The sequence below is a fragment of the Micromys minutus genome (genome assembly GCF_963924665.1).
Source record: "Micromys minutus genome assembly, chromosome: 3".
In the NCBI taxonomy this organism is placed as follows: domain Eukaryota; kingdom Metazoa; phylum Chordata; class Mammalia; order Rodentia; family Muridae; genus Micromys; species Micromys minutus.
The window spans coordinates 19036625-19056790 of record NC_137972.1 but is presented as its reverse complement, the minus strand read 5'-3'; the positions used below and the strand labels follow the sequence as shown (position 1 = coordinate 19056790).

Sequence of the window (20166 nt, the reverse complement as noted above, 5' to 3'; positions counted from 1 at the left end):
CCAGATCCCTCCCTCACACCCCAGGTCCCTCCCTCACACCCCAGGTCCCTCCCTCAATCCCCAGGCCCCTTCCTCAATCTCCGGGCCCCTCCCTCAATCCCCAGGTCCCTCCCTCAATCCCCAGATCCCTCCCTCACACCCCAGGTCCCTCCCTAAATCCCCAGGTCCCTCCCTCAATTCCCAGGTCCCTCCCTCAATCTCCAGGTCCCTCCCTCAATCCCCAGGTCCCTCCCTCAACCCCCATATCCCTCCCTCAATCCCCAGGTCCCTCCCTCAATCCCCAGGTCCCTCCCTCAATCCCCAGGTCCCTCCCTCAATCCCCAGGTCCCTCCCTCAATCCCCATATCCCTCCCTCAATCCCCAGGTCTCTCCCTCATACCCCCAGGTCTCTGCCTCACACCAGGTCCCTCCCTCACACTCCCAGGTCTCTCCCTCAAATCAGGCCCCTCCCTCATGCTACCCCTCATCCCCCATCCCCCCCACGCCTTAGCAGGCTCCCCCTTCTGCTCTGTAAATCTCTCTGCTGTATCTTTTCCTTCCACCACCAGCATGCCCAGTTCGTCTCAGAGAGATTACTGCCATGACCTCCGTTGAGCCCCTCCATCTCACTTTCTTAGTCCATCCTCTATTGCTCCAACAAAACACTTGAGACTGAACAACATATAAAGAATTAAAGTCTATACTCCATGTTCTGCAGGTCAAAGAAAAAAAGAAAGAAAAAAAAAAAAAAAAAGACAGGCATGTCTGTCAAGAGCCTCACGTGAGTTAGGGCTTGGTAGCAAGTGAAAGAGGTAAGTTATTCCTATATGATAACCTTTGCTCTGTACACACACATGTTCATGCATCTGTATACACATGAACACATGAACACATCTGTCCACACATGAACACCTGGACATACACACAATAAAAATGAAATAAGAAAGAACCCACTCTCGGGGTAGCCAGTTCACTTTGGGAACACAAACTCACTTCCCAGAGAAACTAGCCCTGTGGCGTGAGTCCCCACCACGCAAACGCTCTGAAAGGTCCCATACCCCTGAACCCCCAACTCTCAGGATGAGTTCTGAAGGAGACAAAACACATCCAAAAGGCCATCCCCAACCCCATATCTCCTGTGAAGCCCATTTTAGCAGCCAGCTGGGGCGATCAGCAGGCTGGCCTCAGTAGCCAGGAACCCTCTGCTTTCCCCGACTCGTAAGACTGAGTAGTCAACTTCACTGGATTTAGACTCACCTAGGAAACACACCTTTGGGTGTGTCCGTGAGGATGTTTTCAGAAGGGTTGTGTGTGATACGGTCCACACTGAGGGACTGTGTGTGATACTGTTCACATGGGAATCTGAATAACAAAGAAAAAGCAAGCAAACGGGGCACCAACATTTGTCCCTTCTGACAGACATGCTGTGGCTGTGCCGTTCAGTCTGTGATCACCTGCACACTCACAGAACAAACCCTTAAGTTCCTCTTGTCAGGTCTGTGGTCAAGGCTGGCTAAGCACGGGCTACTCCTCTTGATAAATCACACAGGGTGCTCACCCACTGGCCAGGCAGTGGGAGATCAGCAACTCCTCACCCTTACCACTGCTGGCTGCCCTCCTACAGTGTTCCAGTACAGAACCGGATCTGGCTTTTCTTTGCTTCCAAGGAGGGTAAAAACCGATGGCCCACGGGATTTTGATAAAAGTGTACCTTGTGTCTCAGGAGTGAGGAGAGAAATGGGAGGCTTGTCCCCACATCCCGAGGAACCCTTTATGGGTTCACTTCTTCCCGGATCCTGGGATTTCCCCCCACTTGAGGAGAACAAATCTAAGTCAGAGACAGGAATTACTGATGAGAGGGTGGGACTGGGATGGAAGGCCATTCGCCTCTCCTCCTCCTCCGCCCCACTCCCTCCTCACAAGTTTCCTGGAGCCACTTCAGCACCAGTGCAAGGACTGAGAGCTCCGTGCGCGCTGAATTGAGTGGGGAAAAAAAAAAAAAAAAAAACTAGCTCCAAACAAAGAGCAGCCCCGGTCCCGCCCGCCCCGGGCCTGTGGGCGCGTCCCTCAGTCTGAGTGAGAGGGGCGGCCTGCTGGCAGCCACCACGGGCCAGTGGGCAGGGACCGCAGGGTGGGGTTGGCGGCTGTGGCCAGGACAGCAACAGCCACTGCTCTGGATTCCTGATCCCGCGCTGCATCCAGCCTGGCGGTTGTGGCCCGGTAAGTGCAGGTGGCGGCGAGAAAGGAGCACGCCGGTGGGATTGGCATCAAGAGCCAAGCCGAGGGGATTTCCTGGCATGGCTCCTCCAGCTCAGCTGCCCGTCCCCATCTCTATCCAAAAGGGGTTCCGTGGCCAAGAAAGTTGCCCTTGACTGAGGATGGGGCAGGATCCCGCGGTGGGTGCGCGTGTGAGTGCCCCACTGTGCTCAGCGGGGTGGGGGGTGGGGTCGGTACCACTCTGAGTGTCTGCCTTGCCTTTCTTCACTGGATTGCCTTTAACTTTGTGTGCTCATACAGGGTGCCCCGTCCATGACTGGCCCTCCCCAAAATTCCCCTCTTTGTTAACCCCAAAAGCCAGGGGCTGTCTCTTGTTTGTTAGTAGAGGCAAGGTGCCAAGACCTTGGCTGCTGGACCCCATGCAAAGTGGGGTCTGCTAGCCGCTGGCAGCTGCTGAGTCTAAGACACTGGGGTATTGTTCCCAGGCAGTCTGTCTTCCCAGGCTGGGCTATCCACACAGCCAAGCTGTGTACTTGTGGAAACTTTTGGAGTAAGGCAGGCCTTGTCAGCGGTGTCTACCCTCTTTGCTGGAGAGAGCGGGAAAGATAGCGAGGAAGATTCTGGAATGTGGTGGTTTTGGTTGTACTATGCAGTGCTCACCTGTGTGTGTGCTAGTTGTAAAATAAAGAAGACTGATTAGCATCATGGGCTAGATGGCAGAGAGCACAGGAAGAAGCAACCAGAGGTCTCCACAAGTGGCCCAAATTGAGGCAGAAAGTTGGAAGGGATAGCAGAGGAAGAGCCAGCTTCTAGAAAATTCCTAAGTGCACTCCAGGGGGGTAGAGTTACAGTATCCTGGGGTCTTGGGGAGAGGAAGAGGGTAGGATTGAGCCCGACTAGATGGTCTGTGTTTAATTAATGAATCATTAGGAAAACAGCGGGTGGAGTTTGGCAGCCTCGGCTCAGACCAGAACTTAGTAGGGAATTTATCTACCATGACTATGCCACCACACTGCTTATTGTAGGCTTATTGTACACAGTGGGGCCACGAACCAGGCCCTACTTGTCTCTTGGAAGGTTGGAGAAACAATGTGGGGATGCCTGGGATAGGGCTTTAAGCAAGGGGACAGTGCTGGGAACACACGTGTCAGCTGGTAGCTTGGGAATGTCCTGGTGGTCTGCACCTGCTCAGTCGGTGGTGGTAGAGGGAGCCCTTACACTCAGCACGAGAGGGATGTCTGTCTGGAGCCTGTGTCTGGACTCTTGGTTGTAACTGTGGAAACTGTAGACAGGCCCTCCATAGTTTCTGTGTAAAGATCTTCTGCAGCACAGAAAGCAAGCAAGCAAGCAAACAACAACAACAACAAAAACAGGCTTTGATGGTCTTCATATACTCTGAGCATCTTACTTCTGCAGAAAGCTCACTTTCAGGAGAGTGTCGGTAATGCGATCTGTCATCTTGCTCTTAGCTATAGGACTCACCCCTACAGTTTGCTCCCCAAGGTCACGGGTTTGGGATATTACCTGCAGAATCCTGCCTTTCGTAGTTTAGGGACTTTAGACCCAAGTGCAGTCCTGGGCCAGAGTCAGGAGGTGGGAGGGTTTCAGCATTGATATGAAGACAGCACCTGACACCAAGACATGGTTAGGTAGCTGTGACCTTAGGTGTCACCTGTCACAGAGACTTCCTCCAAGTGACTATTAATGTTTGTGGAAGGAGAGAGCCCTGGGTATGGGGGCCGAGAAACACAGAGTTAAGTATTATCTGGGATTGAGTCTGCGTCTTTGCTTCCTTCCCATTGGTCAACAATCAACATCAGTACCAGTCTGATCCTGGCTGCTGTGGCTTCTTTTTATTCTGGGTGCTTTGAGAGCAAAGATGCACTGAGCAAAGAGAGCAGGAATGCTCTCTGAGTTCCTCTGGGCTGCCAGCTTTTCTGCTTATACCTGCTCCTGTTCTGGTTGACCCTTGTGGGCTCCCAGGCTCTGATAAAATACCACATACGGGGCAGATGAAACGGGGGAAGAGGCGACCTGTATGGTGTACTCCCTGTATTCGTCAAACGTCTGACATGAGCCGGCACTTGCATGTCAGGGATCCATGAACACACAACTGCTTCCCCTAAGCTCTAGTCAAAGAGATGAACCCCCACTCTCAGAAAAAGATGGAAAAACACCAGCATGGAAACCACACGATACTCACAGGCCCAGTCACACTGGAGCGCAGGTAGGCAGACCCCTTTGCCCTTCATCCCGTGTGACCTTCTATGAGTCCCCTGCCTCACTGTGTTTTAATTTTCCTCTCTGTAGATCTGGGAAGTGATCTCTTCTAGTTAAGTGAGGCATTGGGTCCCCACGTGTCTGATGAGCTCGGTGAGATGGAAGATAGCTTTGTGGTCAGAATGGTGTGCGTGAGACAGGTAACCACTGCACACCGCGGCTCATGGGGGAATGATGGAGTCCCGTGAATTATTTCCCACTGGGACATCTCGCCTGGTTCCTGCTTATGGTGACTCTGTTGGGAAGGATTGGAAGACGTGGCAGTGTGGCTTTGTTGGAGGAGACATATCACTGGTCTTTTTTGCAATTTCAAAGGCCCATACCAGGTCCAGTGTCTTTCTCTTTCTCTACTGGCTGCCCAAGGATCAGGATACAAAGCACTCAGCAGTGGCCCCAGCGCCATACCAGTCTGCTTTCTAAATGATGATCATTGAATGGCCTCCAAAATTGCCTAAAATTGTAACACCCTCCCCCCCCCCCCCAGTTAAACGCTTTCTTTTATACGGGTTGCCTTGTTCATAGTGTCTCCTCACAGCAGAATGACAGTCATTAAGATACTGGCCACTCCTCCTCAGGCGCACCTGCAGGGCACAGCCACCATCTGACAGCCTCAGCCTACCTTACCCACAGTCTCTCTTGAAAGTCCCAGGAACTGGGACTATTACAGAGGGCTCTGGGAATGTGAGACAAACATCTCTGGGCAGGTACCCGCTGTGGTCTGAAACAGTGAGCAGCTTCCCTTTTTAGCAAGGTTGTCGGGTGAACCCCTTGGGGGTTCTCTACCCTACCCCATGAGATTTCATGCTTTAAGAGACCTTTGCCGATCAATTTTTAACACGCACGAGATATTTGTTTTAGTTTTTAAAAACCTAAAGGACCCGGTACCTGGTGGTTTAATTGTGCCGCGTCTGTTCTCTTTGCTGTGTTATTCATTTCCATTTTAGACAATCAGTCTGGGCCCCTCACTAACAGAGCAGGTTCAAAGATGTTTAAAGAGAAGAAAAGCAAATGTTGGGTCGGGTGCAGCAATTCCCCGGAGTGTCTGAGGCCTTCAGAAATGGAGAAAGTTATGTCAGACTGTGAAGTCCGTTAGGCAGGTAGGGCCTTCACTTCTCTGAGTGTTCTTGGAATACTGTGGTGAGGCATTGGATAAGCACCAGCCTCCTGGGGCTTGGAGATCACTGCCCCCTTCCCTGGTTTTGAACTTGTGTCCCTCAGAATCAGCTAAAGACAGGGTGGGATGATTAATTCTTTTAGCCCTACCAACTAGCCAAACATTTGACTAATGAGAGGGTAAATATCCACTGAATGCTCATGGCGTGGGCATTTCAGAAAGAGTGCTGGTCATGACTTATGAGGTATCATGGGAAGAATTCATCCACCAATCAGAACCACTGTATAATTTGGGGGCCCCAGTTCAGCATGGAAACACAGAAGTCCACTTCACTGTGCAAGGAACACCAGTAAGAGCACAGAAACCTAAAGCCTTTCCTTTCTTCCTTGTTCTCCCTTGGCTCACCATACTATCATTTCCTAACACTGAATGACATTCTGAGTAAAGAAAGATTGGTTTTAAGTGACCAGCGTGACTTCTGCCACTAAGCTTTGGACCATGCGATCCCCGCTTAAAATAGCAAACGTCGGGGGTATTGGACTTGTGTGGAATCACCCAAATCCCACACACAGTGCACACACAGGTCATGGGTTCGCTTTGCTCCTCCTAAAAGGACAGCAATGCTCGAAACTGGTTCCGCGGCACGGGCTGGTCCACAGACACAGCCGGCAGCAGCTTTCAGCCTCGTGCTCCTGAGGAGGAGGGAAGGGCTGAGGAGAGCAGTGACCCTGTCAGGCGCCGTCTTCTCACCCACTGTCTGTGTTGGTTGTGTTTGCTGTGCTGGCTCTTGCAGGAAGCAGCGGTACGTGAGAAAGACGAGGTGTGGCAACCTGCTTCTCGGGATGCTGACCTTGCCAAGAGCACTGGAAGCAGTTTCTGGTTCCAGCACAGAATCTCAGGACAATTGCAACTAACACCTTATGTGGACTCTTGGAATCCTGGGCTCCTGGCATGTGGGGCAGCAGCAAGAGAGGGGGTTGAGGAGGTGAGGGGTGGAATGTGTGCAAATGTGTCCCTTCCTCACATCCGTGTCCCGCTGGTGAATTGGGTTTCACGCATAAAACACAAGTTCAAAGGTGACATTGTTAAACATCTCAAGCTGCCAACGGCACAGCAGCGATCCCAGCCCGGGGCCCTTTTGAGCCCATGGCCTTGTGAGCCACCCTGGTTGCATGACCATGAAGCTGCCTGGACCCATAATCTGTCCTTCCTTTGGGGTCACATTATAAGATGGTGTGCTGGCCAGTGTTGTGCCAACTTGACACAAGCTAGAGTCATCTGAAGGAAGGGAACCTCAATTGAGAAAGTGCCTCCAGAAAATCCAGTGTTTTATTAATTAGTTATTAATGAGGGAGGTCCCTATCCATTGTGGGTTGTGCCATCCCTGGGCTGGGGTCCTGGATTCAGTAAGAGAGCAGGATAAACAAACCATGTAAGGAAGCCAGTAAGCAGCATTCTTCCAAGACCTCTCTCTGCACCAGCACCTGCCTCTAGGTCCCTGCCCTGTTTGAATACCTGTCCTGAATTCCTTCCGTGAAGAACAGTGATATGAAACTATAAGCCAAACAAACCTTTTCTACCCAAGTGGCTTTGATCACAGTGTTTCAAAACAGCAATAGTAACCCTAACTAAGGCAGGTGGTGTCCCAGTTAGGGCAAAACAAGCCCTTTCAACAGAATGGGAACATGATGGAAGTTTCCATTTCTGTGTGTGGGTCTCTGCCTTTCTGATTTCATCATTTACATTGTGTGGTATGTGGCGTGGTGTGTGTGTGTGTGTGTGTGTGTGTGTGTGTGTGTGTGTGTGTGTTGGGTGGAGGGGAGAGATTGCCTGCCTGGAATTCACAAAGCATAAGTTCAATTCTCAATGTCACTAACACACACACACACACACAAGAAAATACATAAACAGCTCAGAAAAAAGCCCAGTGCGGTGGCACACGTCTGTAGTCCCAGCTACTCAGAAGGCTGAGGCAGCAGGATTACTGAAATTCAAGGCTAGCCCAGGCATCATAACAAGCCCTCTCTCAAAACAAAACTCCGAGAGGAAACAGTAAGGGTGGGGAGGAGGTGGGAGCAGGACTCTCCTTGCTCTCGGTCTTCAGGTTACTTGCTCACTCTCTGAGCATGCTCACTTCTGCACCAAAGCTGAGCAGATAAGAGGGGTAAAGACTTGGTCGTCGGGAGAACGTTCTTTGGGTTAAAGGGAAGAGATGATCAGAGAAGAGGCCATGAAAAGGAAGTTCAATTTGGTGTTGGTTCGTCCGCAGGCAGAACCATAGAGCAGCAGACTTTCTGGAAGATAAAAACTACTCTGTGAGGGGGCAGATCTGGTGAGACAGGAAGTGTGAGCAGATGCACAGGGAGGGAGGAAAAGCACAGGTCACCCGAGCAGGCCCCTGAGGACTTTCAATCCCAGTAAACCTGAAATTCTACTCAGGTTCTTAGAGAGTAGGAACCAGTAGTAGAGTAACCTAGGTGGGGGTGGGGGGGTCAGGGAAAGCAGGCCTCCCCTTTGTAATGCCGAAAGGACAAGACTAGAATAGGCAGCAGTCCCAGAAAATGGTGCAAGTTGAGCATGAAGAGGCCATGTTATTGTTGTCCGTATTTCAAATACTTTTCTAATCACTTTATGATTAGATAGATGAGACCCAAAGGAAGCGGGGTCTATGCCACTCACATTTCAAAGCAAAGGATTGTGACTATGGAGTCGTAGCAGCAGATTGGCTCCTGTTCCTGACAAAAAGGAAGGAAGTTACCAGTCACTACATAACACAAGAAGCCTAGCAAGGCTACAGCCCTCAAAGGTCTGTCCCCAGTGGCCCACCTTTGCTACATTCTTGCCAAGGTTCTACGGTCTTTCAAACAACGCCATCATCTGGCCACCAAGTATCCAAACACATAGGCATTCCACATGCAAGCCATGGTCCCATCTGTGAAATGGGATAACAGTGCCTCTGAATGTCAGTCATACAAATGCAGCGTCCATGAGAAAGACTAGAATCCCAGTCCTCCGGATGAGGCAGGGGAATTGAGAGCCAGCCTCTGCCACAGAGGAAGGTCTTGTCTCAAAAGACAAAGGGCAACAAAACCCATCGACTACACAAACACTGACTCTGCAGGGCCAAGGCGATGGCACATGGAAGAAGCTCTGTCACACGCTTCCCCTTGAAGCTCCCACCAATGGGATGAGACACAGTCACTACCTACTCTAGGGGAAAAAGACAGTGGGCATCTTTTGGCAGGTGCACTCATTAGCCTAGTTTAGGTCCTGATATACTCTTTACGAAAAGAAATTGCCTTGCTGGGTTACTCTCAGTCTGTGTCTTTGTTCAGTACTAAGGATACTCATATAGTCTCATATAAATGACCCAGAAGCTACATGTTTAGAGGACAGGAATACATCCTTTCCATGGGTTGGGGGGAGGAGAGACTCTCCACCAGTGGACAGACAAGTTCACCTCCTTTCCAGACATGTAACATACCCTTGTGAATTATTTCGGGGGAGTTTACAAGTTGTATTTGAACCCCTGAACAAACCAATAAGTGCCTCCCACAAGTTAATGAAAGATAAACAGAGGGTTTCTTCCTCACCTGGGACATGTAGGTAATTTCCTCAACCGTAGAAGGAATGGGTAACGGTGATACAGGGATAGTAGGTTGAACATAATCAGGAGACTGGTTTAGACAACACTACCTCTTTCTCTTTGGGGCAGAGTTGGGGTAACACTGTGGTCATTTTGGCCAGTGTCCAAGAGAATGCATTTCTTTGTCCAGAAAAGTCAAATATCTTTTTTAAAAGGCAAGTGTCTGTGTTCTTGGCTCACTTGCAAGGGGAAGAAGATTCTAGCATTTTCCTTAGGAGTTATCAAGTCCTTAGAAAATGCATTTCCAATGACTTGGGATGGAACGCCACGGTTTATTTACCAGGAGCCTTAGCAGCTTTCACGCTTGCCTCAGTGAGTAGCATCAGCGGATTCCCATCTGAGCCCCAAAGTGAACACCCAAATTGAAATTTAGACACAAGACTGTTCTTACATTCCCAGCACAGACACTGTCTTATGCATCTGTGTTGTGGGGGAGACAGCAAACTGAGCCCAGAGGCTGGACACCTGGCACCCCTGGCTGCAGAGGAAAACCTGCCTCTGGCAGTGACTCTGAACCTTCTAGGTCTGGCCTTGCACCTGAGACATGGCCATTATTTTTGGAATGGGCAGGCTTGTCTGTTGCCCCTATAAGGAAAAGAGTGTCAGCAGTCCTTAACCTCGGGTGAGGGAGCCTTCCAACTTTTGGTTCTATGGAATCCCTTGGAACTGGGGTAATCAGATATAACATTTTTCACATGACTACAGACTCTCTCTCTCTCTCTCTCTCTCTCTCTCTCACACACACACACACACACACAACTCTTAGGAAGGTAATGGTCTTGGGGCTAACCACTAAGCCATGGTGTCTTGTTCCAGACATGAGACAGACACTATTTGGAAAGCAAATGAGAAATTTCGGGAATCCCTGTCTGGGAAGAAAGATGAGTGTCTGAATCGCAGGGGCACTTTTGTCCGATTCCCATCACCCGGAAGGGAGCGTGTGCCCATCTGGTTCACAGCCAGCAGTCTATGAGTACACAGAAGCAGAGAGTAACGAACACATAATGGAAGTCTGTAGGACAGTCCCTCCTCCTCCCTAAAGTGCATAGAATGGAGAGACTGGGGGTCCCTTTCTACTGTGCTGTAACTGGGGCGGGATTCTGAGTCTGGTTAATTTCTACCAAGTGCTATCACTTGCTGCAGGGTGTGGGTAGACATTGGGCAGCGCTGCGGAGTCTGCACTGGAGGGAGGGCTGCAGAAACTGCTGGAAAGGCGAACAGCTCTCAGACTGCGAGGCCCCAGCAGCCAGTCCCCTCAGTGCCCTCAGCCGAGGGCTGGGTCCAGAAAACTATGGCAACAGTGTGAGTCCATCCAGGAGCTGCCTTTGGGGGATGGAAGTGAGCCAGCACCAATCCCTGGCCCGCTGATGGGTCTAACCTGAGGTATTAGCACAGGGGTGGCTGCCCAGAAGTGTCCTGAAAACATTGTGGTAGGAGACACAACAAACTGAAGGACACGGGGGCCTTGAAGCTAGGAAATTCTTGGAAGAAAGTCACAGTCAGGAAGCAGAGTAGAAGTCTCCAGAGGCCTTGGGGGGCAGAGAAATGAGTATTTCAATGTGCGAGGCTCCTATCTTGGATGATGAGAAGGTTCTAGAAGTTTAAGAGCAAGAGGCAAATATATTAGGAATGTACTTAATGCCACAGAATCGCATGTGTTAAAACCGTTACCATGGTAAATTTTATATTGTGTAGATTTTATCAGGATGAAAATTAGGAAGGTGGGGGTGGCTGGAGCCCAGAGATCAGCAGCAGTCAGACCATCTGTAACATGGACTGCTTCCTAGGTGGCCTCATAAGGCCCTTCAGTTCCTGTTGTTCCTGGGGTCATTTGACCTTGGACAACTGTGCTATGACAATACTCATGAAAGAATTAAGAGGCATGATCTCAGAGCCCTAGAGCTGAGGTTGAGTTGTGGTCCTGGCTTTGGGGTGCATCGGGAGGAGGAGCTAGTAATAAGAGGACCTTAACTGGGGTGGTGCTCAACACCCTCTTTCAGCAGCAAAAGTGCACTTGGCCTACAGTTTTGTATCTTGAAGTCTACTGAAAAAGTCATTTGGAAGAACATACTTCCAGAACACCAACTCTGTCTGGTACAGATAGAGAAACGGAGGCACAGAAAGGGACACATAGCACCTCAATCACTGTCATCCAGTAAGGAACAGAGGCAATCCCTGACGCCTGGGTGTCTGCTTACCCACTCCCTATCCTGCCTTGAAGCCAGTGGACTTCCAAGAGGGCCCCATAAAGAGTCCCTTTCTTTGGTAATCCTTTGAAGCAAGGAGTTTTTTCAGCCCCTCCACTCTCCTGGGTCCAGGTGCAACACCCCCTACCCTTCAGCCAAGAAGCCGCCAGTGTCTGTGGTATGGGCTGTGAACGGTGCCTAGCCTGGGTGAAGCAAAGAGGAGCCTTTCTTCCAAGGAGATCTACTTCAGTACCAGTAGGCTGGTTTTTCAAGAGTGCTCAGACTGTGAGTCAAGGTCCTAAACTTCCGGAAGAGTGTGGCTGAAGCTTAAGATGGGCAAATTCAGCCCGCTCTGCAGCAGTTTCTCTAGGTGGGGATAGGGGTTGGCTTCTCACCCTAAGCTCTATCTACTTTCCCTGGCCGGATCTACACATGCAGATGCCAGCCTAGAACTGATGCAGCCGGGACTGATGCAGTTGCCGGGTGGTCTGTTGTGGGCTCTCTGCTATGTCCAATAGAGGCCCATGACATCAATTAATATGCCTGATGGTCCCTTCCGATAACCATATTTCCAGACTTTTTTGAAATGAATGTTCACTCCCCAGACTCAGACTCTGAGAGCCACTCGAGTTTCCTTCTTAACCTCCTAAGTGGTATGTATAATTCTTATCCCTGGTCTAGAGGGGACAGACCCCATTTCTTATAAAATCCAGGTCAAAGCCTGGTATTAACCCTTATCCAGCTCCTTTTCCTTTAAACTGTCACCGAGATTCCCTCTTCAGCTCTCCTGCAAGTACATCTTGGCCTTGAACTTCATACACTCTGATATTTCAATTGATATTACTCTGCCTGTTGCTCCAGCACTGAGGGTTTGCAGGTCAGATGGCCTCATTAATTTGTTTCATCCTTTTTTATCTCTACCACGTAGCTAGCACTTGTGTACACATATGGGGACCTTAGACAGTCAGTGAATTAATAGACTAATTATCTAATCTCAGGGGAAATGGTACATAAATAACTACTCAGTGCTAAGTGAAGAGAAGTCTGAGGCAGGACAGTAAAAGGAAGAGAAAGAGTAGATCCCCAAGATGCTCACTGAAGAGGATGCAAAGGGGGTTAGGTGGCATAAGGACAAGGGATGACATTGGGCAAGGAGGTTGAGGGTCCCTTCAAGAGGAGGACTAAGACAGAGGGGGATGGCAAGAAAAACCAACAACTTTACTTTGAATGTATGGTAGCTCTGGATGAGCCTGGATCTCAGCAGCCTGTAATAGCTGTTCATAAGTTTCCGTGAACAGAACTATATTTAGTCATGGTCCACGAAGGTAGAGGGTTCAGGAGCATCACATGGCTTCTGGAGGGCGCCTTTATGACGTGTCCTCTCAAGCTGCAGACAGAAGGGTAAGAGGAGGTGAGGGACAGTGAGCAAGAGGAAGCCCAATCTTGTTTCATAACAAACCACAGGAAACAATTAGGCCACCCAGTGAAAGTGCCACTAATGGGTTCTTATCTGGTCCTCTTTTTCTCTCTCTGCTGTATTGAGGATTAAGCTTCTAATTCATAATCTTTGGGGCCATCTTCAAATCATGGCAATTATGGCTCATTGGAGACACTCAAGAAGAATCAAAACAGAATGAGACCATGAAGCCAGTGAGGCTGTCTCTTAGTCACTGATCTATTGCTGTGAAGAGATGTCATGACCACAGAAACTTATAAAATGAAGCATTTAATTGGGGCTGGCTTACAGTGTCAGGGCCTTGGCCATTAATATCATGGCAGGCAGCATGTGGACAGATGCTAGGGTGGTATCTGAGACCTGATTATCCTGATGTAAAGGTAGCAGGCATCAGGTACAAAATGGGTTCATGTTGGCTTTTGAAACCTTAAAGCCCACCTCCAGTGATGTACTTCCTCTAACAAGGCCATGCCTCTTAATCCTTCTAATCCTTCTCAAACAGTGCCACTTCTTGATGACTGAGCATTTAAACATAGGATCCTGTGGGAGCCATTCTCATTCAAGCCATCACAGGCCATATCACTGGTCACTAGTAAGGGTATTTCAGAAGGAAGATATGGTCAGGGTTGTAGCTCAGTAGCTTAAATGCAAGTCCAGTATCATAAAGCTCTGGGCCCCATCCCCAGCACACACACAGAAAGAAGGGAGATTGGGAAATGAAGGTGGGCCAGTGTCTCGCTTCCATGGAGAAGGCTAAAAAGCTACCTCCTTCCTTGGCAATTAGAAGTCACTTTAGGAACTATGGAGAGGTGTTCATCAGATAGCAGTGAGTTCAGAATGTCTGGTGAAGGAATGACCTCAGACCTAAGTGGAAAAAGAAGGGTTAATCTTTCCTGTCAACATGGCTGGACTTAAACTCACCTAGGAGACTCGCCTCTGGGTGTGCCATTGAGAATGTTTCCAGAAAGCTTTAACCGATGAGGGGAAAATCTACCCTTGAATATGGGCTTCACCATTCAATGGGCTTAAGTCCTGGACTGAATAAATGAAAGAAAAAAGAAAAAGAAAGCCAGCTGAACACCAGCATACCCGTCCCTCTCACCCCCGGCCATGATTATGGATACAGCATGACCAACCGCCTCATACTTCTGCCACCATGTCTCTCTCACCATAATCAATTCTATCCGTTAAACTTTGAACCAAAATAATCCTGTCTTTCTTTATTTTCTATTGGATTTTTAAAATTTACATTTCAAATATTATCCCCATTCCTGGCTTTACCTCCAGAAAACCTCTATCCCATCCCCTCCCCCTGCTTCTATGAGGGTGCTCCCCAACCCACCTACCCACTCCCTCCCACCTCCTTGCTCTGACATTCCCTTACACTGGGGCATCAAGCCTTGATAGAACCCAAAAAATACAGAGGCAGATGCTCGCAGCCAACCATTGAACTGAGCTTGGGTTTCCCAATGGAGGTGTTAGAGCAAGGACTGAAGGAGCTGAAGGAGTTTGCAACCCGGAGGAAGAACAACATTATCAACCAACCAGAGCTTCCAGGGACAAAACTACCATCCTAAGAGTACCAAAACCCAGCAGACATGGAGAGACCCATGGCTCCAGCTGCGTATGTAGCAGAGGATGGCCTTGTTGGACATCGATGAGAGGAGAACCTATGCCTTTCTTAAGTTGCTTTGGTCATGTATTTAATCTTAGTTACAGGAAAAGGGATTACATTATTGACAAACTAGGAGACAGGACCTGGGAGCACATGGGAGGTCAGAGATACAGAAAGCACTTGAGTAGGCACAACATGGAACCTGAGCGTGCACCAGCCATCATTCTTTCTAATGGAGGTCAGTTTCCCTTTATCCAGAGAAGACTGTGTCTCTCAGAGAAGCAATCCAGTGAGGAAAAACAATGCTGAGCCGCTGAACCAGAACCCAGCAGGACAGTAGCTGGAAAAATAAATGTCTCCCAGGTAGCGCTCCGGGATGGGTCGGTAGCTCCACTGCTTGGTCATTACAGATCACACAGTCTCATTTCTTTCCTGCTCATGCAAAGACCACTGTGTGTACTCAGACCAGCCAAACCGGCATCAGAGGGACACAAATGTCCACCGTCTGCCTCAAGACTTTCTGAATGATATTTCTAGGGAAGGGTCCATCTCCCAGTGGTATAGTGGTAGCAGTTTACAGTTCTGGGGACTGAGACACATGCCTAGCTCTCCTTGTGGTTCTACACAGCTCCTGAACCCTCTCTGCATGGTCTTTGTTACAGTCCTACAGCAAAGCTGGGGAAAGTCTAAGACTCCAAAGACTCACCACCAGGGGTACTCAACACAGTGTTGACTACAGTGAAGGGTTGCAACTTGGGCTTCCCAAGGGGACTTGATGACCATGGATTTCAGAGCAACACACAGTTAGAGAAACCCACCAAGGTGGGAAGGATGGAGTAGGAAGATAAAGAGGCTTAGGGAGTGTGCAAAATTGCAGACAGATGGCGTGACATCAGGGCCTGCATTTAGCATCTGCATTCTTTTAAGTAAATGGAATGTCACTGATAGTTACAATAGAGAGACAATGGTTATCACTGGCATTTCCCCAGACAGAATAAGTGTAAACAGAAAATTGTGTGAGAATAGGAAACATGTCACCTGCTAAAACTGCCTGAACACCCTCAGCTTAGTGTGTGGCCTTCATCTGACCTCGGTGGCCCTTTCTGCATCTGTGACAGGAGATGGGTCTGATGCCCGTTGCGTGGGGTCCTTGTGAGCCTAAAGGAGATTTACTTATGATGGATGCCGAGTTAGACCCAGCGTGTCGTGTATGGCAGCCGTAACTGGGATGCAGAAATGATCTGAGATAACCGTGATCAAAGCATCTGAAAGGTACACTCAGTAAGGGAGGTCTTTCTTGTAGTCCAATACACAGGAAAACTGAAGCTTGGCATCATGGAGAAAGCAGTGCACAGGGGTGGGGCCAGAGGCTAGGTGTCCTTAAGTCTCCTTAAATCACAGGGGTTGGGGAAGGTGACCTAAGCACCGAGATAGATGTCACCATCTTCACTTGATGACCTCATGCCCATGGTGATGGCCAAGGCTATGTGGGTGCCCTGACTGTAAGTCGCCCTGGCTGCTGCCTGCCTTTCAGCACATGGAGAATGTGTTCCCTGCTGCCCGGTTGGAAGCCACCAGTTGCTGTAAAAGGACTTTCCGGTCCGTAACAGTTTACTTTGTCACATAAAAGTCTTGGCTTCTTGCAAGGGAATCATCATGGTCGGCCAGGAGCAGGGTCTCTCTGGAAAACATCTGGTCGGAGGCGCTGGTGAGCAAGGCGGACACAGGAAGAGGGGACTTGTAGTACATTCCCAGACGGCAGACACAGGTAGTATGGTACTTGGGCTAACCCAGATGCTGTAACTGGGGTCTAGAATGTTTCCAAAGGGCCTGTGAGTAGAAGTCTCAGCCCCCAAGACAGTGTTATTGTGAGGGGTGATACCTTCAAGAGGTGGAGTCTAATGTAGGCCACTGGGGTGTGTCCTGACACCTGTCCCCCTCCACCAGAGGGCCAGAGTGACATTGCCTAGCAACTGCATGCATAGAAAGTCCTGAAACCATGAGATAAACTTAACCTTTCCTCCTTTTAGCTGACTTTTGTCATAGCAACAGAAAGTTGACACAGCACCTACTTTCCACTGTGCCTCCCCTTTCTCCCTGGAGGCTGTTGGCCACTATCCTGAGGGGAGAAAGGGGGCAGAGGCAGAGAGCAGGGTCTGGGTGACTGTGAGTACTGAATGGCAGAATGGCCTCTGGAGATTGCTGCAGTGAGACAAGTTTACCTTATTGCTTCAAAGATAGGGTATATATGGGCATGCTCAGGGGTACAGGTGGGAAGTGCTAATTGGTCATGGTATCAAGTGAGCAGGAAGGGCTGATTGGTTGCAGTACAGCACCTAATTATCATGTGGGAAGGAATCCAGTGTGGGATGTGTAAGCTGAGTTATGCAGCTTGCAGAGAGCTCTGTGCAAGGTGACTTTAAAGATAAGCCCAGAGACCTGTGTTCAGAGACACTCCAGAGAAAAGCAGGCAGAGACAGGGAAGCCCCACTGAGAAAGAGGGTCCGCCATTTTGCATCCTACTCAGAAAGCCATATGGTTATGGTGGACTGCTACCTTAAGAGCAATGTCCCCAACATTCCACTGTCCTTCATTGAGAATGGCCTTCAAGATCTGGGTCCAATCATCCCTTGAACATTTCAGCACATGAAGTTCTTGAGAACACTCCAGCCCATTTAATCCTCAAAACTACACAGAAAGGAGGCAGAGTTGGCCCAGCACCATCTCCAGTTTACAAAGCAAGATGCTGAGGCCCTGGAGGCCATTCAGCTTGCCAAGGATCACAGTGCTGGAGGTGACAGCCGGTGCTCACACCCAATGATTAGTGCTGCTGCTGTTTGTTTATTCACTGACACTTGTCATGTGTGCCGGGGACTTCCTCTGTCCAAGATCAGACTGAAAATTTTAAAAGGGAAAAAAAAGAAAGTCAGAACCACTTGGCAGAAAGTGACAGCAAACAGAACCTGAGGAGACTCTGTGTGTGTGTGTGTGTGTGTGTGTGTGTATGTGTGTGTGTGTGTGTGCGTGTGTGTATGTGTGTGTGTGTGTTTGTATACTTGTGTATGTACACTGTGTGTGCATGTATGAATATGTGTGTGCACATGTGTGTACGTGTATATGTATATGTGTATCAGTGTATGTGTGTATATATGTATGTATGTGTATATTTTTTCATGTGTGTATGCATGTGTGCATGCATGCATGTATACACATGTATGTATACTTCCATAAGCATGTGTGTATGTGTACAGCGTGTACATGTCTGTGCATGTGTACTTCTGTAAGCATGTGTGTACACGTGTATATGTGTACATGTGTGTGTGTTTGTGTGTGTTTGTCTGGGTCTATATGAGTGTGTGTGTATGTGTGTGTGTTGCATGTGCATATTACTGTGGAACCTGAAGGGAGCACACAGCTAAAAACAGGGCAGGGAGTGGATTCCCACATATAATGCACATTGGCGCAGAAAATAAGGCCAAAAAAAAAAAAAGTCCCATCCTGCACTTAGGAAAACATCTCAGAGAACTTAGACACTAAGAATTCTCACTGCCAGGATCTTAATTCAAGGTCCACCTACAGCACCATCCACGAGACTCTATAGTTAGCAATCAACCCTTAGACTGATCCAAACAGTGGCCCACATCCATCCACGCGTGTGCAGCAGCTAACATCAACACGCTGACACAGTGGTGCCTCCCCAGAGACTCAAGCACATGCCTACATGCCTCACCGTGAAGTTCAGCACCAGAGGGAGGAGTCCAAGTCTCCAGCCTAGGCAGCCACGACAAGGAAGTGAGTGGCTCTGTCCAGAAGGTTCTATGAGCATTGGCTGCTTTCTTTGTAGTGCATGGATGGCCATGGTGGCTCTCTTGACTCGGGGGCCCTGCTGCCTCCTACAGACCTAAGTGTAGTCTATGCCCAGGACAGACACCATGGTTTTACTTCTCATATGAGATCATCAAGCTAAAGGAATTGGAAGACAAAATTTAGAGCTGCAGGGGACAGGCCAACTGCACTGTTCTGCTAAGGCTCATCCTCAGCATCCCACCAGGGGACTGAGCAGCAAATTAGGGACACACAGGAAGCCTCAGCTTAGCTTCCTTCTCTAGTCCTCAGTCAGGAGTGGGAGTCTTGTATAGACACAAAGCCACAATGTGACTTCTGGCTCCTCCCGCTGTCCAGGGCTTGGCTTCAGTTCTCAGTGAAGCAGACAGACTGGAAAAATGACTCTGTAGAGAAAAAGGCCTTGCCACGAAAGCCTTAAGACCTGAGTTTAGATCCCCAGAACCAACGTAAAAAAGAAACAGAAAATAGTACATGGTTCTGTAATCTCAGTGTGGTCCTTCTGGAAAATGGGAGGCAGAGGCAAGAGAGTTGCTGGAAGTTTGAGGGTCAGTGACTATAAATAAGAGTCTGCCCTTGTTTCCAAATAAAGTGAAAAGTGAGCACCAACACCTAAAGTTGTCCTCTGAATACAAACACATACACACAAACACACACAAGCACACCCATACACAAGCACACCCACACATAAGCACACCCACACACAAGCACACACAAACATACACAGGCACACACATACACACATAAGCACACACACATATAAACACACACAAAACACAACACACAAGCGCACACAATCACACACAGGCACACACACATACAAACACACATATACACATATGCATACACACATACACACATGCACATACATACACAAACATGCACAAGCACACACAAACACACAGGCATACACAAGCACACACATACAAACATACTCATACACACAAACACACACACATACAAACACACACATACACACACAATTCAAATAGACACACATGCATACACACATACAGGCACACACACACAGAAGCACATGCACACACATCTAAGGATCACTGTGTCTCCTTACAAACATCCCTCCTTCAGCTTTCAGCTCTGAAATTACTGAGAGCCCTTTCAGCTTCTTAGCCTTGTCAGAACCATAACTGACTTACCAGGACGGCAGGCCCATCTGGACTCCACCTATGGCTTCTCATCTTTTGAGCTCTTTGAGACTCCTTTCCTGGGAATGGCAGGGGGCGGGCTTGCAGAAGAGAAGGAAAGAGTAGTCCCAAAGTCTTACAAATGGTGGCATTATACATATATCCAGTCCTCAGGAATGGCATGGAACATGACATCACTACCCAGGTATCTGCTCTTGCTTTTCTGAGGAGGCTTTGTGGTGTGCTTGTGACCTCAGCAGCCCCAAAATCCAGCTTTGTTGCTCTGTCAACACCACAACCCAGGAGAGACGTCTGAAGCCACTGCTCCACAGGGATTTGTGAAAGGGTTTGAGCATTTTGGTGGAAACTGTCTTAAATATAAGTTCCATGAGAGGATATGCCCACACTGCATGGTTTCTACCTTACCTAGTTGATACCTGACTGTCCCTAGACATGATTCCCAGGATTCTGAGCCAAAATAAATGCTGAAATCAGAAGCATCTTCAAGCAGGATGAGACAAGTGCTTCCTGATTCGGGCCTCAAAAGTCCCATCTTCCAAGAAGCATCACTGTTTTAGGAAATCAGGGTCATTGGTCACTCTTTGGCTGAGTCTTGTCCCAACCCTCAAGAGCTGGAACCCTAGGACAGGTTAGCCATCTATGTGTCAATGAGTCCCTGGGTATC

The 20166-nt window shown here is 48.9% G+C and overlaps 1 protein-coding gene across 1 annotated transcript in view; it reads left to right on the top strand.

Moving 5' to 3' along the window:
* The first annotated feature begins 2076 nt into the window (after positions 1-2076).
* Positions 2077-20166, top strand: part of TSPAN11 (tetraspanin 11) — a 60764-nt gene continuing 42674 nt past the window's right edge. Inside the window, exon 1 of the mRNA XM_080914048.1 lies at positions 2077-2199. The gene's annotated coding sequence lies outside the window, so the exon portion shown is untranslated. The remainder of the gene's footprint in view (positions 2200-20166) is intronic.